Below are 25,782 nucleotides of genomic sequence, written 5' to 3' on the forward strand. Positions count from 1 at the left end.
GAGGAAAGAAGTATGGAATACAAACAAACAAAAACAAATGATAGAAAAACAAAAGAGAAGAATCAAACAAGATACAAAACTAACAGAAAGCAATTTATAAAATGGCAATAGGAAACCCACAAGTGTCAATAATTACACTAAATGTAAATGGATTAAACTTACCAATAAAAAGACAGAGTAGCAGAATGGATTAAAAAAGAAAATCCAACTGTATGCTGCCTACAAGAAACACATCTAAGCAACAAGGATAAAAACAAATTCAAAGTGAAAGGCTGGAAAACAATACTCCAAGCAAACAACACCCCAAAAAAAGCAGGTGTAGCAATACTCATATTAATAATGCTGACTAGAAGACAGAAAAAGTACTCAGAGACAAAAATGGTCATTTCATAATGATTAAGGGGACACTGAATCAAGAAGACATAACAATCCTTAATATATATGCACCAAACCAAGGAGCACCAAAATATATAAGACAGCTACTTATTGACCTTAAAACAAAAACTGACAAAAATACAATCATACTTGGAGACCTCAATACACCGCTGACGGCTCTAGATAGGTCATCCAAACAGAGAATCAATAAAGATATAGTGGCCTTAAACGAAATACTAGAACACCTGGATATGATAGACATCTACAGGACACTTCATCCCAAAGCGACAGAGTATACATTTTTCTCTAGTGTACATGGAACATTCTCAAGAATTGACCATATGTTGGGCCACAAAGACAATATCAGCAAATTTAGAAAAATTGAAATTGTACCAAGCATATTCTCTAATCATAAAGCCTTGAAACTAGAATTCAACTGTAAAAAAGAGGGGGAAATACCCACAAAATTGTAGAAACTAAACAACATACTTCTAAAAAATGAATGAGTCAAAGAAGAAATAAGCACAGAGATCAAAAGATATATACAGACAAATGAAAACGGAATACGACATATCAGAATCTATGGGATGCAGCAAAAGCAGTAATAAGAGGAAAGTTCATATCACTTCAGGCCTATATGAACAAACAAGAGAGAGCCCAAGTAAACTACTTAACTTCACACCTTAAGGAACTAGAAAAAGAAGAACAAAGACAACCCAAAACCAGCCGAAGAAAGGAGATAATAAAAATCAGAGCAGAAATAAACAAAATAGAGAACAGAAAAACTATAGAAAAAATCAATAAAACAAGGAGCTGGTTCTTTGAAAAGATCAACAAAATTGACAAACCCTTGGCAAGACTCACCAAGGAAAAAAGGCACAGGACTCAAATAAATAAAATCCAAAATGAAAGAGGAGAGATCACCACAGACATCATAGATATACAAAGAATTATTGTAGAATACTATGAAAAACTATATGCCACCAAATACAACAATCTAGAAGAAATGGATAAATTTCTAGAACAATACAACCTTCCTAGACTGAGTCATGAAGAAGCAGAAAGCCTAAACAGACCAATCAGCAGGGAGGAAATAGAAAAAACTATTAAAAACCTCCCCAAAAATAAAAGTCCAGGCCCAGACGGTTATACTAGTGAATTCTATCAAACATTCAAAGAAGACTTGGTTCCTATTCTACTCAAAGTCTTCCAAAAAATTGAAAAAGAAGCAATACTTCCAAACACATTTTATGAGGCCAACATAACCCTCATACCAAAACCTGGCAAGGATGACACAAAGAAAGAAAACTACAGACCAATATCTCTAATGAATACAGATGCTAAAATACTGAACAAAATACTGGCAAACCGAATACAACAACATATTAAAAAAATAATACATCATGATCAAGTGGGATTTCATCCCAGAATCTCAAGGATGGTTCAACATACGTAAAACGGTTAACGTAATACACCATATCAACAAAACAAAGAACAAAAACCACATGATCTTATCAATAGACGCAGAAAAGGCTTTTGATAAAATACAACACAATTTTATGTTTAAGACTCTCAACAAAATTGGTATAGAAGGAAAATATCTCAACATGATAAAGGCCATATATGATAAACCATCAGCCAACATCATATTAAATGGCATAAAACTGAGGACTTTCCACCTTAAATCAGGAACAAGACAGGGTTGTCCACTCTCTCCACTCTTATTTAACGTGGTGCTAGAAGTTCTGGCCAGAGCAATCAGACAAGACAAAGAAATAAAAGGCATCCATATCGGAAAAGAAGAAGTAAAGGTATCACTTTTTGCTGATGATATGATCCTATACATCGAAAACCCGAAGGACTCCACAAAAAGATTACTAGAAACAATAAACCAATACAGTAAGGTCGCAGGATACAAAATTAACATACAAAAGTCCATAGCCTTTCTATATGCCAACAATGAAATATTAGAAAACGAACTCAAAAAAAAATAATCCCCTTCACGATTGCAACAAAAAAAATAAAATACCTAGGAATAAACATAACAAAGAATGTAAAGGACCTATATAACGAAAACTATAAGGCATTGCTAAGAGAAATAGAAAAAGACACAATGAGATGGAAAAATATTCCTTGTTCTTGGATAGGAAGAATAAATATAATTAAAATGGCCATATTACCCAAAGCAATATATAAATTTAATGCAATTCCCATCAAAATTCCTATGACATTTTTTAAAGAAATGGAACAAAAAATCATCAGATTTATATGGAACTATAAAAAACCCCGAATAGCCAAAGCAATCCTAAGGAAAAAGAATGAAGCTGGGGGCATTAGAATACCTGACTTTAAACTATATTATAGGGCCACGATAATCAAAACAGCATGGTATTGGCAGAAAAATAGACACTCAGACCAATGGAACAGAATAGAAAGCCCAGAAATAAAACCACATATATATGGTCAAATAATCTTTGATAAAGGGGCCAACAACACACAATGGAGAAAAGAAAGCCTCTTCAACAAATGGTGTTGGGAAAACTGGAAAGCCACATGCAAAAGAATGAAACTCGACTACAGCCTGTCCCCGTGTACTAAAATTAACTCAAAATGGATCAAAGACCTAAATATAAGACCTGAAACAATAAAGTACATAGAAGAAGACATAGGTACTAAACTTATGGACCTGGGTTTTAAAGAACATTTTATGAACTTGACTCCAATGGCAAGAGAAGTGAAGGCAAAGATAAATGAATGGGACTACATCAGAATTAAAAGTTTTTGCTCAGCAAGAGAAACTGATATCAAAATAAACAGACAGCCAACTAAATGGGAAATGATATTTTCAAACAACAGCTCAGATAAGGGCCTAATATCCAAAATTTACAAAGAACTCATAAAACTCAACAACAAACAAACAAACAATCCAATAAAAAAATGGGAAGAGGACACGAACAGACACTTCTCCCAGGAAGAAATACAAATGGCCAAAAGATATATGAAAAGATGCTCAGCTTCATTAGTTATTAGAGAAATGCAAATCAAAACTACAATGAGATACCACCTCACCCCTGTTAGATTAGCTATTATCAACAAGACGGGTAATAGCAAATGTTGGAGAGGCTGCGGAGAAAAGGGAACTCTCATCCACTGTTGGTGGGACTGTAAAGTAGTACAACCATTATGGAGGAAAGTATGGTGGTTCCTCAAAAAACTGCAAATAGAACTACCTTATGACCCAGCAATCCCTCTACTGGGTATATACCCCAAAACCTCAGAAACATTGATACGTGAAGACACATGTAGCCCCATGTTCATTGCAGCACTGTTCACAGTGGCCAAGACATGGAAACAACCAAAAAGCTCTTCAATAGAAGACTGGATAAAGAAGATGTGGCACATATACACTATGGAATACTACTCAGCCATAAGAAATGATGACATCAGATCATTTACAGCAAAATGGTGGGATCTTGATAACATTATACAGAGTGAAATAAGTAAATCAGAAAAAAACAAGAACTTCATGATTCCATACATTGGTGGAACATAAAAACGAGACTAAGAGACATGGACAAGAGTGTGGTGGTTACCAGGGGTGGGGGGAGGGAGGATGCAGGAGGGAGGGAGGGAGAGAGTTAGGGGGAGGCGGAGGGGCACAGAGAAAACTAGATAGAGGGTGACGGAGGACAATCTGACTCTGGGCGAGGGTTATGCAATATAATTTAATGACAAGATAACCTAGACATGTTTTCTTTGAATATATGTACCCTGATTTATTAATGTCATCCCATTGACATTAATAAAAATTTATTTAAAAAAAAGAGAAATTTTCTAAAAATCTTTTTTTTTTTTTTTTTTCTACAGAGACAGAGAGTCAGAGAGAGGGATAGACAGGGACAGACAGACAGGAACGGAGAGATGAGAAGCATCAATCATTAGTTTTTCGTTGCGCATTGCAACACCTTAGTTGTTCATTGATTGTTTTCTCATATGTGCCTTGACCACGGGCTTTCAGCAGACTGAGTAACCCCTTGCTCGAGCCAATGACCTTGGGTCCAAGCTGTTGAACTTTTGCTCAAACCAGATGAGCCCACGCTCAAGCTGGCCACCTCGGGGTCTCGAACCTGGGTCTTCAGCATCCCAGTCTGACTCTCTATCCACAGCGCCACCGCCTGGTCAGGCTAATTAAGAAATTTTAATGCATCCTGACCAGATAGCTTTGTTGGTTAAAGCATGGCCCTGATACACAAAAGGTTTGATCTCCAGTCAGTGCACATATAGGAACAGACTGAAGTTTCTGTCTCTGTCTCTGTCTCTCCCTTCCTTGCTCTCTAAAATCAACAATTTTTTTATTTAAAAATTTTATTTATTGACTTGAGAGAAAGAGAGAGAGAGAGAGAGAGAGAGAGAGAGAAAGAGAGAGAAGATAAATCTGTTTTGGTATGTGCCCTGACTAGGGATCAAACTGGACAATGTTCTAACCAACCAAGCTATCTGGCCAGGGAAATAAGTAAATTTTTTTAAAAAGAAGTTTTTGCCTGACCAGCGGTGGCACAGTGGATAAAGCATCAACCTGGGACTCTGAGGTTCCAGGTTCAAAACCCCAACATCTCCGAGCTTGACTGCAGGCTCATCCAGCTTGAGCATGGGATCAACATGATCCCATGGTCACTGGCTTGAGCCCAAAAGTATCTGGCTTGAGCCCAACGTCACTGGCTTGAGCAAGGGGTCACTGGCTCAGCTGGAGCTCCACCCCCCATCAAGGCACATATGAGAAGCAATCAATGAACAACTAAAGTGCCGCAATTATGAATTGATACTTCTCATCTCTCTCTTCCTCTCTCTTTCTCTCTCTCTCACAAAAAAAGTTTGAATTCAAAAAAGAAATTTTAATGCAATTTCAATTGTTTTAATTTAATAAACTTTTGCCTTGGCTGGATACTCAGCTCGTTGGAACATCATCCCAATATGTTTATGGGTTTGATTCCTGGTCAGGGAATATGCAGGACTCAAGCAACGAATGCATGAATGGGTGGAAAAACAAACCTATGTTTCTTTCTCTCTTTCCCATCCTCTCCCTCTAATAAAATCAGTTAATTTAAAAAATTAATCAAGTTTTTATTTTAATTTAGTTAGTATATTTATATTTTGAAATTTTGAAGAAAATTAAAACCCTTAATGATAATGCTGAAGTTTTCCTTGATCTCCCATGTCAGCCCTCTCTCTCTGGGGGTCTGCAGTTCCCAGGCTCACTTTCCCTTTTTGTTTGTTTGTTTAAGTGAGAGGAAGGGAGATAGACTCCTGTATGCGCCCTGGGATCCACCAGGCAACCTCCTTCTGGGGCTGATGCTTAAATCAACCAAGCCATCCTCAGTGCCCAGGGCTGACACTCAAACCAATCAAGCCACTGGCTGTGAGAAAGGAAGAAAGAGAGAAGGGGAAGAGGGAAGGGGAGAGAAGCAGATGGTCCTTCTCCTGTGTGCCCTGACCAGGAATCAAACCCAGGGCGTCCATATGTTGGGCAGACACTCTATCCACTGAGCCAACCTGCCAGGGCTCACTTTCCCTTTCATACCCTTTGCTCAGGAAGATCCTCCACACACTCCCGTGAGACTTTTTAGCAAAGTGTCTGGCACATGATAAACAACTAATCAGCTCTTTGACTGCCTGAATCCATAATCCACTTAACCTTTAAAGCACAGATTGGAGCTGAAATTTTTTATATCTACTCCAGTCCACAGAACCTCCTTCTTCCTCCTACAGTCCATGGAAGCTCAGCTTCTTGGTAATTAGCCAAAATGCTGTTGCTGGTGTGTTTTGACTGTTTGGGGCTTTGACTGTTTTTTGACTGTTTGTGTGATTTCACAATCTTGATTTTCTCTGTGCCAGATCCTGCCAGGTTACTGGAGATCAAAGATGAGACAAAGTGTCTTACCTGATTTTATGGTTAAATACTAAGGGACTAAGGAGTCTTAATCTATTCACTCAATCCGCAAATATTTACTGAACCTACTGAACCTGTGGTGGTAAAAAGGATGGCTTATTCCTAGCTGTGTAGCCCTGAGAAATTTACTTAACCTGTCAGTTTCCTCATTTAGAGAATGGTTACAATCATATTATTTCTATCTCATCAGAATGTTGTGAGAAGTGAGTTAATACAGGTAGAGCTCCATAAATGTTTTCTGTTTATATTATAGATTATAATTAGGGTGTCTGACAGTCATGGTTTGCCTGGAATTGAGTTTCTAGGGATACAGGGCCTTTGATGCTAAAATCAGGAAAGTTCTGGGAAACTTGGAATGGATTGGTCATTCGGATATAAGTATATGTTATTAATAGTATCAATTATTATTATTATTATTATTATAAATGATGATGTCTTCCTGATGGGGGACAGACTGTTGAATGAGGCCAGACCATATTTCAAAGAAGCACATAGTCTGTTTGTTACCCAAAAAATTACCAAAAAAACACCCCATACCAAAATTAGAATTATGAACTATGTTTTATAACGTATGAAATTCTTAGAAAGATTACTCTAAATATAAATACATACCTTAAGAAATAGAATGCTGTAATTTTTACACAGTGCCCCAAAGAGAGTTTTGCGTATAACAGACAATCGCAGGCACCTGCCGAATGACTTGCAAGAGGACAAGGCACAAACAGAACAGAGCTGTGGGAGCACTTGGCAGTACTTTGCCCGAGCCGCTGCTCGCTTCCTTTTCGCCTCCATGATCGGCACCAGTTACTGTTTGTTCACTGAGCCAAAGACATGGTGTCCACTTCTGTGAGCCTGTCATTTTTTTTTTGCATTTTTTCGAAGCTGGAAACGGGGAGGCAGTCAGACAGACTCCCGCAAGCGCCCAACAGGGATCCACCCGGCATGCCCACCAGGGGGCGATGCTCTGCCCATCGGGGCGTCACTCTGTCACGACCAGAGCCACTCTAGTGCCTGGGGCAGAGGCTAAGGAGCCATCCCCAGTGCCCGGGCCATCTTTTGCTCCAATGGAGCCTTGAGGGGAAGAGAGAGACAGAGAGGAAGGAGAGGGGGAAGGGTGGGGAAGCAGATGGGCGCTTCTCCTGTGTGCCCTGGCCGGGAATCGAACCCGGGACTCCTGCACGCCAGGCTGACACTCTACCACTGAGCCAACCAGCCAGGGCCTGAGCCTGTCATTTTAATGGCTAAATAGTAGTAAGCAGATCTTTCTTTTTTCCTTTCTATTTTCTTCTTTCTTTTCCTTCCTTTTTTCCTTCCTTCTCTTCCTTCCTTCCTTCCTTCCTTCCTTCCTTCCTGCCTGCCTGCCTGCCTGCCTGCCTGCCTGCCTTCCTTTCTTCCTTCCTTCTCTGGCTTTCTTCTTCATGTCAGGGTTATTCAAATCCCAATTTCACCCAGAAACATCTTGCCAATGTTTCTGAATATTGTATTTCAGGGTAGGGGAGAAACAGTAATTTTTATCATGCAGTCACCCTGCTGGTTCATTTCACAAAGGTGAATGTATGCTGGGTTCTGAGTGCACTGCTGAGCCGGTGGAGGGACTGTCTCCCTTCTCTTGAAAGAGTCTAACTAAGCACCCCAAAACTTTAGTAGATTAGTAGCACAAAAATGTGTAGTGATTCTCTCTCTCTTTTTTCTTTCTATCTTTAGAGAGAGACAGGGAGAGAGATGAGAAGCATCAACTTGTAGTTGTGGCACTTTAGTTGTTTACTGATTGCTTCTCATGGGGGGGGGGCTGGGCTCCAGTACAGCCAGTGACCCCTTGGGTTCAAGCCAGTGACCTTGGGCTGAAGTCAGTGATCTCTGGACTTTGAACCTGGTACTCAGTGTCCCTGGTCAACACTCTATCCACTGTGCCACCACTGGTCAGTAGTGATTCTTGAAGTGTGGTCTCCAGTCCAGTAGAAGCCGCATAAGCAGGGAACTCCGGCATCAGTCCCCAGGTAGTTCTGATGCAGGCTCAGTTTTGAGAACCAGTGTGCTAGAGAAAGTCAAAGGACCTTCCTCTAAAAGAGATGCATTTTTATTTTATTATTATTTTTTTTAGCAAGAGAGACAGGGACAGAGAGAGAGAAAGACAGAGAGAGGGACAGATAGGGACAGACAGGCAGGAAGGGAGAGAGATGAGAAGCATCAATTCTTTTTTTTTTTTTTGTATTTTTCTGAAGCTGGAAACGGGGAGAGACAGTCAGACAGACTCCCGCATGTGCCCCACCGGGATCCACCCGGCACGCCCACCAGGGGCGATGCTCTGCCCACCAGGGGCGATGCTCTGCTCCTCCGGGGCGTCGCTCTGCCGCGACCAGAGCCACTCTAGCGCCTGGGGCAGAGGCCAAGGAGCCATCCCCAGCGCCCGGGCCATCTTTGCTCCAATGGAGCCTTGGCTGCGGGAGGGGAAGAGAGAGACAGAGAGGAAGGAGGGGGTGGGGGGTGGAGAAGCAAATGGGCGCTTCTCCTATGTGCCCTGGCCGGGAATCGAACCCGGGTCCCCCACACGCCAGGCCGACGCTCTACCGCTGAGCCAACCGGCCAGGGCGAGAAGCATCAATTCTTTGTTGCAGCACCTCAGTTGTTCATTGATTGCTTTCTCATATGTGCCTTGACCAGAGGGCTATAGCAGACCAAGTGACCCCTTGCTCAAGCCAGTGACCTTGGGCTTCAAGCCAGCTACCTTTGGGTTCAAGCCAGCGACCATGGCGTCACGTCTATGATCCCATGCTCAAGCCAGCCACCCTGCACTCATGCTAGCAACCTCGGGATTTCGAACCTGGGTCCTCTGTGTCCCAGTCTGACATTCTATCCACTGCACCACCATCTGGTCAGGCAAGAGATGCATTTTTAAGTTAAAATTTTTATTGAAGTAAAATTCACAGAACATAAAGTTAACCATTTTAAAGTATACAATTCAGCCCTGGCTGGGTAGCTCAGTTGGTTAGAGCATCATTCCGATACTTCAAGATTGCGGACTTGGTCCCCATTCAGGGCACACACAAGAATCAACCAATGAATGAATAAATAAGTGAAACAACAAATCAATGTTTCTCTTTCTCTCTCTCTCCTTCTAAAATTAATAAAAGTTAAAAAATAAAGTATACAATTCAGTAGCATTTGGTACATTCACAATGTCATGCAACTATTACTTCTGTCTAGTTCCAGAACATTTTCATCACTCAAAAGGAAACCCATGGTCATTAAAGAGTCCCTCCCCACTGCCTGACCCCACCCCCAGGCAGCCACTAACATGCTTTCTGTCTCTGTGGATTTGCCTATCCTAGATATTTCATGTAAATGGAATCATATGGTATGTGGCCTTGCGTATCTTGCTAATTTCATTTACTATAATGTTTTCAAGGTTCATTCGTAGATCAGTGCTTCATTCCTTTTTATGACTGAGTAATGTTCCATTGCACGGATAGAGCACACTTTGTTTACCCTTTCATCTGTCGATGGATATTTAGGTTGTTTCCACCTTCTGGGTGCTATGATTTAGTGCTGACTAGAGGTTAAGGTGCTGCTATCTGGAAGGATTGCCTTGATGGGACATGCCCTTCTGCACACAAACCTTACCCACAAGTCTCCACTTCAAAATAGGGGTAAAAGGGAAAACAATATGGGCCAAAGGTCTTTTGCTCAGATGCCAGTGTCTCCTCCAGACAAGACTGCCATTCTGAGGCAGGTTCCAGTGGCCTTCCTCCCTCCCCCCTCCACTTGTTTCCACCTGTAGGTGTCATCAGGGGCTGAGCTGTCTGGCCTTTGCGAGAGTAAGTCTACTCTGAGCTCTTAGTAATCACTTACCCAACCAATAGGTAAAGCAAGGGCATGGATTCTTCTAGAAGATTTGCCAGCATTTTTTTTATGTCACTTAAAAAATTATTTATTGATTTTAGAGAGAGATAAAGGGAGAGAGAGAAACATCTATCTGCTTTTGATATGCCCTGACCAGGGACTGAGCCAGCAACCTTTTTGCGTGATGCTGTAACCAACTGAGCCATCCGGCCAGGGCATTGCCAGCTTTTTCACCAGGCTCCTTGAATTTTATTTTTCATCTCTCCAGCATAAATTCTGAGCAGGAAATAGACAAACACTCAATATTTCTTAATGTCTGTTAAATAAATGTAAGAATCCTCGTTAATTCACTCCTAGAGGTTCAGTCCCATCTTTTTTTTTTTTTTTTTTTTTTTTTTATAAACTCAGCCCTTTTTTTTTTTTAAGTCACAGAGGCAAGTCTTTTTTTTATTTTTATTATTATTATTGATTTTACAGAGAGAGGAGGGGAGAGAACAAGAAGTATCAAGTCGTAGTTGCTTCATTTTAGTTGTTCATTGATTGATTATTGTATGTGCCTTGACCGGGCAAGCCCAGGGTTTTGAACCGGCGACCTCAGCATTCCCAGTCAATGCTCCATCCACCGCGCCACCACAGGTCAGGCTCAGTCCCATCTTGATCAGTGGACTGACTTGTTTAGGACCACCTCCTTCCTGAGTCTTGGTCCTTTCACCTTGCTCTGGTAGCTCAGTGGATAAAACATTGACCAGGTACACCAGAGGTTGCAGGTTTGACCCCTGGTCTGGGCATATATGAGAAGCAATCAGTGAGTACACAACTCAGTGGGACAGCTAAATGAAATGAGTTGATGCTTCTCTCGCAATCAACGGCAAAAAAAAATTAAAACATCTTGCCAAACTGGCCCTGTCCAGGCAACTCAGTTGTTCAGTGTCATCCCTTTATACCAAGGTTTCAGGTTCAATCCCCAGTCAAGGCACATACAAGAATCAACCAAGGAATGCATAAATAAATGGGGCAAAAACCAATGTTTCTCTTTTCCTTCCTCTCTCTAAAAATCAATAAAAAAAAATTTAAGGTATAAAACAAATAAAAATTTGCCAAATTGATAGGCGTGACATGATATTTGCAGTTTTAATTTTCATTCCCTTTGTTATTGTGGTTAGGCTTCTTTTCATGTTTCCTCTTCTATGAAGTGTCTCTTTATATCGATTATTCTTTTTCTAATTGGGTTGTCACAATTTGTAGACTTTTAGAATACTTTCTGAATGCTAATTCTTTGTGTTATGTAAGCTTCTTCTGTCTTTATCAAGTGTTTAGTGTTTGGCAAAGGGTAGAAAGATGCTGACTTTTTTTTTCAGGAGTGTATGTCCTGTTCTTCAACTTCTCATCTATCCATTGGCCAGGTCCTTCATTTCCTCCCCCAAGGGTATATAGATCACACTGCTGAAACTCAGTATTTTTTAATGTTTACTAAATAAATGAAAAACTCCTCCTAAATTGAAGGCAGGTATTTATAATTCTTGCTTGGCATAACCTGTATGATCTGCCCCTAGTTTACTTCTTTCCTCATGTGGTTCTAGCCACACTGATTTTTGTTTTTCAAGTGGGCCCATACACCTTCCTGCCTCAGGGCCTTTGCACTTGCTCTTACCCCAGGTATTTTTGTAGGTCCCTTCCTCATTTCCTTCAGGTCTCTGCCCAGTATAACTTCCTCACTAGAGAGGCCTTTATTGACCTGTATTAAAAAATAGCATCCTCTAACATGATCCTCTTCCCTTTATTTTTCATTAAAGTATAATCAGGTTGCATTATAAATATATTTGCTTATCTAGGGGTATGCTGTTCAGTTCTCAAGCCACTAGCTACATGTGGCCATGGAGCCCTTGAAATGTGGCATGTAAAATATATATCATATTTTGAAGAGTCCAAAAAAGAGTAAAATATCTCATTAAAAATTTTTGTTAGCCTGACCAGGCGGTGGCGCAGTAGGTAGAGCGTTGGACTGGGATGCGGAAGAACCCAGGTTCAAGACTCCGAGGTTGCCAGCTTGAGCACAGGCTCATCTGGTTTGAGCAAAAAGCTCACCAGCCTCTGGCTCAAGCAAGGGGTTACTCTTGGTCTGCTCAAGGCCTGCGGTCAAGGCACATATGAGAAAGCAATCAATGAACAACTAAGGTGTCGCAATGAGCAACGAAAAACTGATGATTGATGCTTCTCATCTCTCTGTTCCTGTCTATCCCTCTCTCTGGCTCTGTAAAAAATTGTTACATGTTTAAATTAACACTTGGGGTTAAATAAAGTTAATTTATCCTGGTTTTTTAAACCTTTTTCAAAAAAATGGCTACTAGGAAATGTAAAATTACAGGGCTGGCATTTGGGGCGTGTGTATTTCTGTCGGACAACACTGCTCTAGAGGAGAGTTAGCTGGGACGTCCGTCCGACTCGGACACTGCTGTATCTCAGAACAGAAACTCAGTAGTATTTCTTCAATGAAGGAATCCAAAAGTAGAATGCTGGGCTTTGCCTCTCCTCTGTCTACCTCAAGGATCAATTTGAGGGGGAAAAAAAAGAAAACTTTATTGAGGTATAATTTACATGAAAGTCGCCCTTTTTAAAGGTACAATCCTACGACTTTTAGTTGTGCAACCATCACCATAACCTATTTTGAGAGTATTTCCATCGCCCCAATCAGATCCCCTTCTGCCAGTTTCCAGTCGACCCCCGATTCTCCCCCAGATAACCCACTCATGAGTTTTCTGTCGCCACCGATTTTCAGTTTCTAAGGAATGAACTCCCCGTCTAAGTCGTTCCCAGGTGCAAACCCCTCCATCGGCCGCACCTCGGCCGTCGCTCTGCCCGATTTCCACCCTTCGCTCAGCCCAGGACCGGACCCACAGGAGGCTCAGTTTTTGCAGAAACAAAGGCGCAGCCGTCCGAGTTCTGTTCGTGGTTCTCCAGCCCCACGTCTGCCCATCCGCTGATGGACAGAGAATGGCTCCCGGTTCGGAACACGCGGGGCTGCCTGGTTGGGCCCCCCAACCCTCCGAGGGCGGCCTCGGCTCTCACCCTCCCACCGCGGAGCCCGCGGCTCTGAGCGGCCAGCAGGCGCTGGAGTTCCCCGCGCTGCAATCTAATGTCGCCCATAATGAACAATGGCCAGGGCCGCAGGGCCGCAGGGCCGCCGGCTCCTGGGTGGGACGTGAGGAGCCGCCCTTCTCCAGCTCTCCCCCACAACTGCCCACCTCCCAAAATAGCGGCCAACCGCCTTCTCTCCCGCCCGCCATGGTCACCTGACCGCGCCAGGCCACGCCCCTCAGTGACGCCCGGGAGCCCGAGACTGCACAGCCGAGCGGCACGCGCCGGCAGCCCGGGCGGCGCGAGGCGGGCGCGAGGCGGGCGCGAGGCTCGCGCTTGGCCGCTCCCGGCGGCGCGAGGCAGCCTGAGGCCACGCACGCGCGCTCGCGCCGCTGGTGAGCGGGGCGCTCCGGGGGGCGAGCGGGCTGCGCGTGCGTGCCCCGCTGGCGGGCAGCGCGTGGAAGGCTGGAGGCCGCTGGGAGGCCCGCAGGCGCGAGGCCCGGCGCGCGAGCCCCCGGGGGCGGGTAAAACCCGGTTGCTGCTGCCCCTACCCCTTCCCCATCCTCCTTACCTCCCCTTCCCTGCCCCTTCCTCATTTCTAACCCCTCCCCGCTTTTAAAATCTAATTCGTTTTTATATTTCTTTTTGGGAGGGCCCATCTCCCTTTCGAAGGGCGCGGCGGGCGCCCCTTACTCTGCGTCACGCACGCAACTTCTGCACCCCAACAGCTTGGCGCCCCTCTGCACCCCCGCAACCCCTTTCGATTTGGAGAAGGCCTTCCTCAGGGGCGCCTGGACCGCTGCACCCCCTTTTACCTACCCCGCCCCCTCCGGGCCCCAACTGCTCCCTCGCAGCTCCCCAGCTCGCGCCGCGAGCCCTACCCGACCTCCGCACTTTCTGCAGCTCGGCCTTGCATTCGCTCTCCGCTTCCAGCCCCTTCTGCTAGAAGTCCTCTCGCCTCCGAAATAGGCCCACCTTGGGGAACTCAGATTTGTTTCTTTCTAGGATCTTCCAGCAAAAACAAGTAATCTCGCCTCTCTTCCTTGGTTAGTCCCCTCTCCCTCCTTTTAGGAACTTCCTCTAGCAAAAAAATTATTTTTTCTTTCTCAGATTTTTCCTCCAGTCAGGATCACTTTCAGCAAAAATCCTTTCTTTCCATCAAGGGTCCCCTTTTGGAATATCTTTTCACTGATAACAAGCCAAGTCAATCCTTCCATTTTCTCTAGTATTTATTTTTCCAACCCTCTTCCTCAAATCTCCAACAAAAGGCTCTTTCGTCACCAGCTTCACCCCACTCAGGCTTCTCCCAGCAAACTCTTTGGTTCTCTTGGTTGGGGGATTGCAGGTGAAAATAAGGAAAGAAAGGAAAAATAACTTTCCCTTAATAACAAAACTTTTTTTTCCACCTGGATCACCCCCCCCCCCTTGTTAAATACTGCTTTCTTCTTTCTAACCAAAATTGACCATTTCCCCTAATTTCACACCTGCGTCTTTGCTTCTTTGGGGATACACGATCTGACTGCCCCTTCCTATCCACCCCACCACCTGCTTCCAGGGTGAAAGAAATTGGCTGAGTGACCTATATTTACCACCCAGCGTTCGGGGGAGGAGATATCCAATGATCTGTCACCTGAACTCCCCTCCCTGTGGGGTCTAACCTGGTCCCTGCTGTCCCTGGAGATTCGCTTCTCTCTCTTGGTGAGTTTCCTCCCTTTGTACTTGTCCAGAGACACCTACTCTGTCAGATGGTTTCCTTTCTTTCTCAGAAGGATTTCTAATCCATCCAAGAGTCTCTATCCCAATGGGGAGAACATTACAAGTTGCTGCTTTGGGAAGTCACATAAGGAAAAGGGTTATTTATTGTGCATGTTGACTGTCTGGAAGAATGTAGACATTTATTAGGTTGCTGTATCATTGTTTATTGCAAAACAATTTAGATACATACAGGGGATCGGCAGCTCAAGATCCCAAGTGTGGCGAACCAAACATTGTGTATCCACTCTAAGTGATGTCAGCCAGTGGAAATGGACACGTGGAAACGCCCGACAGTGTTGCTAGAACTTAATTCAGGGGGTGGGGGAGAACTGAACACTGTCTTTATGTAAAACCTTTTCATGTTTTTTCCCCCTCTCTTTAAAAGTTTTAAACCTTTTGATCTTTAAATGCTGACAACAAACTTCATGAGTATTTAGAGATAGTGTAAGGCCCTTACAAAGCCTGCTGGCCACCAGTTCGGAATTTTTTGGTTTAGGGTTTCTTTATACACAGATATACACCTGCTTGTGTACATGCAGAACTTTTCTTTTTTGATTTTGAGAGGATGTTTATTAAAGCTGGGGACGGTGAAACAAGGAAGGGACTAGGATGAAAGAAGCAAAAGGAGAGAAAGTAAGCAAGGTGGCTTTGGTTCTCTAAGTCAGTGGTCCCCAACCGTTTTTGGGCCACGGACCAGTTTAATGTCAGAAAATATTTTCACGGACCGGCCTTTAGGGTGGGATGGATAAATGTATCACGTGACCAAGACAAGTGTCAAGAGTGAGTCTTGCCTGACCTGTGGTGGTGCAGTGGGATAAAGCGTCGACCTGGGACGTTGAGGTTGCCTGTTTGCTACCCTGGGCTTGCCTGGTCAAGGCACATATGGGAGTTGATGCTTCCTGCTCCTCCCCTTTCTCTCTCTCTCTCTCTCTCTCTCTCTCTCTCTCTCTCCTCTCTGAAAATTGAATAAATCAAATCTTAAAAAAAATAAAAATAAAAAAGAGTGAGTCTTAGACGGATGTAACAGAGGGAATCTGGTCATTTTTTAAAAATAAAACATCGTTCAGACTTAAATATAAATAAAACGGAAATAATGTAAGTTATTTATTCTTTTTCTGTGGACCGGTACCAAATGGCCCACGGACTGGTACCAGTCCGCGGCCCGGGGTTTGGCGACCGCTGCTCTAAGTGTTATAGGAAAGAAGTGAGCCTGGGCCTGGTGCTCTGGCTCACAGAGATGTCAAAAAAAGGATCCTTGGCCTGACCTGTGGTGGCGCAGTGGATAAAGCACTGTCCTGGAATGTTGAGGTCACGAGTTCGAAAGCCTGGGCTTTCCTGGTCGAGGCACATACGAGAAGCAACTACTATGAGTTGATGCTTCCCACTCCTCTCCCCATTTCTCTCTCTCTAAGATCAATAAATAAAAATTTTAAAAAAGGAAGAAAAAGGAGCCTTGGAGATGGATTCAGGGGATTAGACCAGGACGAACTGCTGCTGCCTGCTGTTCCCCTGGTTGCAGGTCTCATGGGCACCCACAGAGTTTAGGAGATGCTCACCTGTGGGGAAAGAGAGAGGGAAGGCAAAGGTGCGGTATGTCCCTGGGAGGCAGAGCCCATCAGAACTTTTTCTCTTTAGAATAGCAGTTCTCAAACTTTGGCTTTAGGACCCCTTTACACTTAAAAATCACTGATAGCCCAGAGAGTTTTTGTGCATGAGAACTATATCTGCTGATATTTGTTGCATTAGAAGTTTAATAAACTTTAATGCATGACTAGGTGGTGGTACAGTGGATAGAGTGCCGGACTGGGACACAGAGGACCAGGTTCAAAACCCTGAGGTGACTGACTTGAGCGCAGGCTCATCCGGCTTGAGCACAGGCTCAGCAGCTTGAGCGCAGGGTCGCTGGCTTGAGCATGGGATCATACACATGACACCATGGTCACTGGCTTGAGCAAGGGGTCACTCATTCTGCTACAGTCCCCCCCCCCATCAAGGAACATATGAGAAAGCAATCAATGAACAACTAAGGAGCTGCAATGGGGAATTGATGCTTCTCATCTCCCTTCCTGTCTGTCTGTCCCTCTCTCTGTCTCTCTCTTTTTCTCTCTCTGTTTCTGTTGCAAAAAAAAAAAAGTTTAATAAATTTTAAAATATTTATTAATTTTATTTTTTAATTTTTAAAATTTTCCCATTGATTTGAAAGTCAGAGAGAGGAAGGGAAGAGGAGGGGGAAGGGAGAGAAAGAGGAGAGTAAAGGGAAAGAGAAGGGGGTGGGGAAGGGAGGGGGGAGAGAGTGAGAAAGAGAAGCATCAACTCATTGTTCCCCTTAGATAGTCCACTATTTGTACACTCACTGATTGCCTCTTGTACATGTCCTGATCAGGGATCGAACCCTCAACCTTGGTATGCTGGGACAATGCTTTATCCACTGAGCTACTGGGCCAGGGTATTTATTAATTTACTTAAAAATAACAATAAGTCCATTATAGAGTAACACAATTAGTATTTTTATTAAAAATATTTTTTAGGAAACAAAAATGTTTAGTGAAGATAAAAGAACAAAGTAATAAAAAAAACAAAAATAATTTTTGTGAGAATAGTGGCATTGTTTTACATTTTTAGAGTCATCTGGATTCTTAAATCTTCTTCATTCAGCCTTTTGAGTTATGTCCTGTAGCCTCTGGAAAGTTTCACTGAGACTAAAGAGGTAGATAATATCTGAATATTACTATGAAAATAGTCTTGACCTCACAACTTCCTAGAAGACTTTTGAGGACCCCAGGGCTCCCTCAACATACACCTCAGTATAACAACTGCTATTTTAGATTTTAATGCTTATTTGCATTTTCTGCTAGGACCCGCTTTTGTAGTGGGACACTTGAATCTCTTTTCTCATTTAGTGTAAGGATACTCCCTGGCAGGTACAACCATAGCCTTCTCATTCCTCTCTGTCTTTCTCTTTCCCAATATAAGCTGTAAATCTCCTCTTATAATGAGTGATAAGAGGAAATGAGTTAACCTTTAGGTAAAATTATAGATTGGTTATATGGCAGGACAAGGGAGTCTTCCTTGATTGTTCAACTTAAGAATGTAGGTGTAGAGTTAGAGCAGGAGTCTAGTCTGAAGTGTGGAGTCATAACAGTGTGGAGTGCTTAAGTATGAGGGCTTTGAAGTCAGACTACTTGGGGTTGAATTCTAACCTTGATTTTACCTAAGTTACTTAAAATAGGGTTAGTAATATAGTATGTGCCTCAAACGAGTATTGTGGGAATTAAATGAGATGGTATTTAAGTGCCTGGCACATGATAAAGCTTCAATAAATGTTTGTTGGCACTGTTATTATAATGAGGAATATGATAAGGCCCAGGTAGGAAGATAAATGAGGAAAATGGGAAATGGAAGACATAGCCCTATCCGGAGATGGCTCTATCCTTTTGACAACTGTCAGGCAAGAGCAAATCTAATACTTTTTAAGAGAAGCTGGAAACCCATATATTTAGTTGAAATCTCTCCATTTAAAAAAAATGTTGGTTGCCTGATCTGTGGTGGTGCAATGGATAAAGCGTTGACCTGGAACACTGAGGTCGGCCAATTTGAAACCCTGGGTTTGCAGGATCAAGGCACATATGGGAATTGATGCTTCCTGCTCCTTCCCCCTTAAAACACTCTCTCTCTCTCTCTCTCTCTCTCTCCTCTCTAAAATAAATAAAGTCTTAAAAAGTAAAGTAAGCCTGACCAGGCAGTGGCGCAGTGGATAGAGCTTCGGACTGGAATGTGAAGGACCCAGGTTCGAGACCCCGAGGTCGCCAGCTTGAGTGCGGGCTCATCTGGTTTGAGCAAAGCTCACCAGCTTGGACCCAAGGTTGCTGGCTTGAGCAAGGTCTACTGTAACCCCCCCACCCACCCCAGGTCAAGGCACATATGAGAAAGCAATCAATGAACAACTAAGATGTCACAACGAAAAACTAATGATTGATGCTTCTCATCTCTTTCCGTTCTTGTCTGTCTGTCCCTATCTATCCCTCTCTCTGACTCTCTCTGTCTCTGTAAATAAATAAGGTAAAATAAAAAGTGTTGGTGACTAATCCAATTTTTAACAATTTATTGATTGGTTTTAGGGAGACAGAGGGAGAAGCATTCATTTATTGTTCTGCTTATTTGTGCATTGATTGCATCCCTTGTGTGCCCTGACCAGGTATCAAACCCGCAACCTTGGTGTTTCGGGACAACGCTCTGACTGTGCTAACTGGCCAGGGCTAACCCAATTTTATAAAAACTCTGTGTAAGTCAAACAAAACAGGCCTAAAGTTTACAATAATGTTTGAGGTTGGAAAAGGAGGAAAGAATTTGCATAGCTAGGGTAAAAGCTGCAAGTCTCTGCTTTCTCCCAGCTCCCAACAACCTGCTGTTACTCAGGTGTGATCTCTCTCTCCCTAGTAGCACTGATGCACAGAGGGACAGGAAAAGGGGTACTGGGGGGGTGGAGCAACAGGTTGGGACTTTTCAAAGGGGAAAAGAGGTGGCACAATGGAATCCTGTTACTCATCAATGAAATGAATGCTGAGAGCCTTTGATCAGAATTCTGTGCCAGGCAAGATGCTATGGTCTCACTAGGGGAAATAGAGGAACCTGGGAGTTAATTAACTTCTGGGGCCATTTGGGATAAGTCGTTAGTGGATTGTCAGACAAGTGCTTATCAGAGTTCTGAGGAAGGAGAAACAGCCTCAGGCTTTGTTGTATTGGGAGTATTCTCTACCCGAGAAAGGCATTTAGGCCTGATTTAACAGAGTTGCATTTGGTAAAGCTGAGTGAACAGATGTGGGTCAAGAGAAACTGCACAGATCAGGGACCTAAACTCAGATGTCTCCAGGGACCTGGCATGTAAATGAGTGAGGTGAAGGAGGGTGTGAGAGAATAGAGAGTGGTGGAGATTATGGCAAATTGGATAGTGCATGCTCTGTCTGAAGGCAGCTGCAGCGGCCAGTTATTGTTTTGCACGAATGTGGACTCAGTGTTGACAGATCCTCAGATTTCACCCACCCCCACCCATTTTTTAAATAAAAATTGGAAAGCCTTACCTTAATGAGAAATCTCTGGAGCTGCAGGGTCCAAGGTGGTATCCACTACTTGTAGCTATGTAAGTTTAGATTTAATGGAAATTAAATAAAAAATTTAGTTCCCCAGTTGTACCAACAGCATTTCTACATGTTCATTAGCTACTTATGGCTGGTGCTATCATTAGACAGTACAGATTTAAAACATTTCCATCAGCACAGAAAATTCTTTTGGACAGTGATGCTCTGGCCGAAGAAACTCTGATGGATTTTTTCAACTTGATAACTAATTGAAAAATGTTTAAATTTCTTGCAAGCTAAATCAGCTTTGTAGAAGAGGCAGACGTATTCAAATTGTTGCCTGTCCTCCAAATACCACAGTAAATATGTACTATTTACCTAGTTGTGGACTTCGTGCCGCAGTCTAGAACTGAATGGCAGATTACTTTCCAAAGAGGTTGTAGATTTCGCTGGAGAATCCCTTTCTTCTACCCCTCCCAGTCCTGGAATGATGAGCCTATTTTATTTTATTTTACTTATGTTTACTTTTTAAATTTTTTGATGTGCCCTTTTTAATATTTTTCATTTATTTTTTAAATTTATTGAGTTGACATGGTTCACCAAACTATATATTTTGCAAGTATACAACTCAATATGACACCATCTACACCCCACAGCATGCCCCCTCACCCCATGCAAAGTCTCTTTCTGTCCCCTTTGCCCTCCTTCCCCAACCTCTACCCCTCTTTCCCTTCGGCTATTGCTACTCTGTTGTCTGTATCTATGTGTTATGTGTATATGTGTTTGGGTAATCCCTTCATCTTCTTTGATCCAGTCTCCTCTTGCCCCCTCCCTCTGAGAGCTATCCATCTGTTCCCTGTGCCCATGCCTCTGTTTCTATTGATATTTTGTTCCTCAGTTTATTGTGTTCATTAGATTCCACATATAAGTGAGATTATCTGGTATTTGACTTTCTCTGCCTGGTTTATTTTGTTTAGCATAATAATCTCCTGGTCCATCCATGCTGTTACAAAAGGTAAGATTCCCTTCTTTCTTCGTGGCTGCACAGTATTCCATTGTGTAAATGTACCCACAGCTTTTTTATCCACTCATTTACTGACAGACATTTGGACTGCTTCCAGATCTTAACTACTGAAAAGAACACTGCAGTGAACATGTGGTGCATATCTTCTTTTGAATTAGTGTTTGTGATTCTTAGCATATATTCTTAGAAGTGGGATAGCTCAGTCAAAAGGCAGATCCATTTGTAATTTTTGAGGAAATCTCATACTGTTTTCCACAGCAGCTTCATGAGTCTGCATTCCCATCAGCAGTGTACAAGGGTTTCCTTTTCTCCACATCCTCACCAGCACTTGTTGTTTATTGATTTGTCTTTTTTAAAAGAAAAAAAATTAAAATTGCTTTGGATCCCCAGTATTGATTTTTTAAATTAAATTTATTGGGGTGACACTGCTTAACATAATTTACAGGTTTTAGGTACCCAGTCCCTCATTGTTGATTTAAATTGTTTTTTATTTAAAAAAATTTTATTTATCAATTTTAGAGAGGGAGGGAAGGAGGGAGGGAGAAAAGGGGGAGAGAGAGAAACATCAATTTGTTGTTCTACTTATTTATGCATTCATTGGATGATTCTTTTATGTGCCCTGACAAGGGATCAAACCTGCAACCTTGGCATAATGGCACAATGCTCTAATCAAATGAGCTACCTGGCCAGAGTTAAATTGTTTTTTAAACTATTAACAGGCCCTGGGCTGTGGCTCAGTGGATAGAGCATCGACCCAACATATGGATGTCTCGGGTTCAATTTCCAGTCAGAGCACATAGGAAAAGGTGACCAACTGCTTCTTCCCCCTCTCTCTCCCCCTTCTCTCCCTCTTCGCCTTTCGCAGCCAGTGGCTTGATGGATTCGAGCATGATCCGCATCAGCCTCAGGCACTAAAAATAGCTCAGTACTTGAGCATTGGCCGAAGATGGAGTTGCTGGATGGATCCTGGTCAGGATGCATGCAGGAGTCTGCCTCAGTATCTCCCCTCCTCTCACCTGAAAAAGAAATATTAAACAAGGCATAAATGATGGTCAATTTGCAAATTAAATATAAACAAAGCAACCAAACCAATGTAATTTAAATTACAAACTTTAATGTAATGAGTGGGGTGCTCTTTTGCTGATGTTTAAGTGCTTCCTTGAGACAAGTGTAAGGTCAGATCATACGACTGGGTTAGGTATTTGAATTCCTTTATGTAGGTGATGGGGTCGGTGGAGAAGGAGCCATGTGTTGGGCAGATAAAATATATTATGCTCACTTTGTTAAAGATGGCATCGCCCACATGGAAGCCCGTCGCCCAGGTGATAATATTAATTGCCCTTCTTGCTTGGGAAGGGCGTGATTATATTATTGTGTGTGGGGGACAGGCTGTAAGTAGGCAGGGTCGTTATAGCCGTAGTCTTAGTTTTAAGACTAAGCTTTTCCCCACAACCTTGACTATTGCATGAGAGCGGGTGGAACACTCTCATGAGGAATTCCATTATGCCTCAGATAAGTGACTTTGTATCAGAGACTTCTTTGTTTGTATATTGCATTAAAGGTTTGGATTTCTACACTATAAAATGAGGCAGACCCGGAGCTTGCTCTCTCTCGGTTCCTGAGATTAGCATTAGAGAGGAGAGCAGAGAAGGCCACGTAGAGGAGGCCAGGAGAAGCAGCCAAGATGGTGGAGTGCTGAGGGAGAAGCCAGTTTGTGCAGAGTTTGTTCAGAGAGAAGGAGATGGGGAACAGAGGTGAATAAGACTGGTGAGGTTAGAAACCTTCGATCCTAGGAAAACTCAGATAAGTCAGTAGCTTTGTGAGCACTGAATGAGTGGGTTTTAGAGCCCCGTGTGTGTTTTTATTTGCCCGCTGGGTACAAGCTAGGATTAAAGCTAATGGCCCACCAGTTCTTGGCTACGTTGTTTCATTACCGACTGTCCAAATCAAATGCGAACCTGCATGGGCCAGGTGGCTGTGATGATGGCCGTGGCTACTGGCTTTACACCATGTCTCTTCTCTATCTGGGATGGGTCCAAAAGGGAGAACAGAAGATGGACTCTAACAATTCCCTTGGTGCCTGCTACCTCCTGGAGAGGGAGGAGGGGAGCCAGAGGGTCCTGGGGGGTACGTCACCTTGGATGGGAGCGAGTATGGGGGGGTAGGGAGGTCTGGGGGGGTCAGTATCTGATCCGGAGCTTGAATGATCTCCAGATGGCGGGGTTGTCAGCATAGGGGGGAGGAAGAAAGGGAGCAGACGGAGGGACAGCGTGATTAGTTGGATCAAAAGAAGAAGGGTTGGAATCTGCAGGAGCAAAAGTTTGGAGTGTGCTAGGAGGATCTGATATGTGGAACAGGTTTGACAGAGAGAGGGATGAGAGCAGAGAGCAAAGAAGGCCTGAATGTAGGGGGTTTCCAACCACTTGCCATTGCGTTGACAAAAGTTATCAAGGTCTTGAAGTGTGTTAAAGTCAAAAATGCCATTTCCAGGCCATTGAGACCCGTTATGTAGTTGATATTGGGACCAGGCAGTATTACGGTAATAGGTAAGTCTTTTGTGTCTGACTACTCCTCAGAGATCGAGAAGTCAAGATTCTGAAGGAGGTGTCCTAATGGGATGCCCTTTTGAGGGTGAGATTGCAATGGTCTCATGATATGAAGTTGGAGGCTATGAAGGGTAAGTGCAAGAAATCCTAGAAGGAGAATGGGCCAAGGGGAGAGGTGTTCCTGTTCCCTCCCAGAGCGAGAGAGAGGATCACTCACTAATTGGGCGTCCCCAGATCTGTGAGGAGGCTGAGAGAGTCTTCCTGGCCTAGTCCTAGGACTTTTGAGAGGCCAGGAGCGCAGAGAGAGAGAGGGGGGAGGGAGAGAGGCAGGAGACCCGAGAACTAGGAGAACTCATTACTCACCCGTGAGAGAAGAAATTAGGCTGGTGATGTTTGCAGGGTCAGCAATGGCAAGGGTGGAAAACCCTAGAGAAGGGCGTCCTCTCAGAAGGTCCAGGAGGGGCGGCTAGGAGGCGGATCAAGCCCTGGGGAAGGGAAGCAGGAGAGAAGGGTGATCCAGCAGGTCTTGGCAGGCGCCCCACCTGGGTTTCGGTTTAGGCACCAAAATGTAAGGTTGACTGAAGAAGGACACCCGAATTCAGGCAAGAAAAGTATATTAGGGGGTCATCTGCTGGGCTGACTCCTTAGGCAGAGGTCAGCAACCGGTTCTTTAACAGGTAGGGTTAAATAGGGGATTCAAGGTTGGGGGCTGGTAGTCATTGGGGGGGGCAGAGATTAACCATAAGTAAGCTAGGGGACCTCCCACACCCAAGTGAGTCAGTCCAGATGCCTGGGGGAAGGTGATCTGGAACGTCTAGTTTGTCAATGTCCCTTCGTCCACTTAAGGGAGGAGGGGGTCATGGCCCCCGCCTGCAACCCTATCAACAAGGACTTTGCAGACTGCCACGTGGGGCCCTTTTGGGTTTAGCAGGCCCAGTGCTCTCACAGCTTTCCCATCCCTTTTCTGTGAACTGCAGACAAACCTCCATTTGTACCATGATGTCTGTTGGCTTTTAGTTGAGCCCCAAGGCATTACTGTGAGCTAAATCCACCTCAGCCTTTCTGGTTAGCCCATGGCAAGTAAAGTAGTCCTTTTTGACATGCGTGCATTATAAACATTTCCTGAACATTGAAACCAAATGATAGTACTGTACTGGGTTATAAGGTGGAAATCCAATTATCCAAATGTAGCAATTTTCTCCTTTTAGTTTATATTAAAACATAAAAATGAAAAAATTATTGGAAAGAGTATTTAGGACTCTTGGCAATGCCTTACAGAGTTCCAGGGGACCACAAACCCTACCCAACAGGGACTAGCAAGGAGCTCTGCACACAGAAGGTCCTAAAACTGTAGAATTGAGTTTATCTATTAACAGAGCAAGTTCAATATTGGCTGATGGGGGTTGCTTTACTATCTGGTAAAGGATGTAAATATCAGAGTGTGGCCTTTGGACTTCTGGCTAGCCTGCCTGAGATTGTGAGCAGACCAGTTCTCTGGGCTGTGGGAGTTTGATGGAAAGCAGGTGATTAGAATTTGGGGGATTCCAGAGACATTCTCTCTCTGTCCTTGCCCTGACCTGGCATGTTTTTTGTTCCAGTTTAATTGGTGCAGTTCAGTATACAATTTAATTTATAGGCTATCAGTATAGTGTAGTGAGTAGAACACCAGCTTCTAAGGTCAAAATATCTGGGTTTAAGATCTGGCTCAACTACTTGTTAGGTGTGTGACTTTGGACAAATCACTTAGTCTCTCAGAGTTCCTTTCCTGCTTTGCAAAATGGAAGAAATAATAGAACTGACTTCTGGGTTGTTGTGAGGAGTGAATTAATACATGTAAAGCACTTGGTGTGATACCAACAGAAGAAGAGGCTTAATATTTTATTTTAAATAATACCTTTTTAAAGCAAGAAATAGAGGGACAGACAGGAAGGGAGAGGAATGAGAAGCATCAATTCATTGTTGTGGCACCTTAGTTGTTCATTGCTTTTTTTCTCATACGTGCCTTGACTGGAGGGCCACAGCAGACCGAGTAACCCCTTGCTCAAGCCAGCGACCTTAGGTTCAAACTGGTGAGCTGTGCTCAAGCCAGAGGAGCTCACGCTTAAGCCGGTGACCTTGGGGTTTCGAACCTGGCTCCTCCACGTC

General features: G+C 43.5%; 1 protein-coding gene across 2 annotated transcripts in view; it reads left to right on the top strand.

The window, feature by feature from the left end:
* Positions 1-13,504: 13,504 nt before the first annotated feature.
* Positions 13,505-25,782, top strand: part of ZNF541 (zinc finger protein 541) — a 57,449-nt gene continuing 45,171 nt past the window's right edge. Inside the window, exons 1-2 of one of the 2 annotated variants that reach the window (XM_066265296.1) lie at positions 13,505-13,632; positions 21,045-21,082. The gene's annotated coding sequence lies outside the window, so the exon portion shown is untranslated. The remainder of the gene's footprint in view (positions 13,633-21,044; positions 21,083-25,782) is intronic. The other variant, XM_066265298.1, reaches the window with a different exon arrangement.

The sequence above is a fragment of the Saccopteryx bilineata genome, chromosome 3, assembly GCF_036850765.1.
Source record: "Saccopteryx bilineata isolate mSacBil1 chromosome 3, mSacBil1_pri_phased_curated, whole genome shotgun sequence".
Taxonomy (NCBI): Eukaryota; Metazoa; Chordata; class Mammalia; order Chiroptera; family Emballonuridae; genus Saccopteryx; species Saccopteryx bilineata.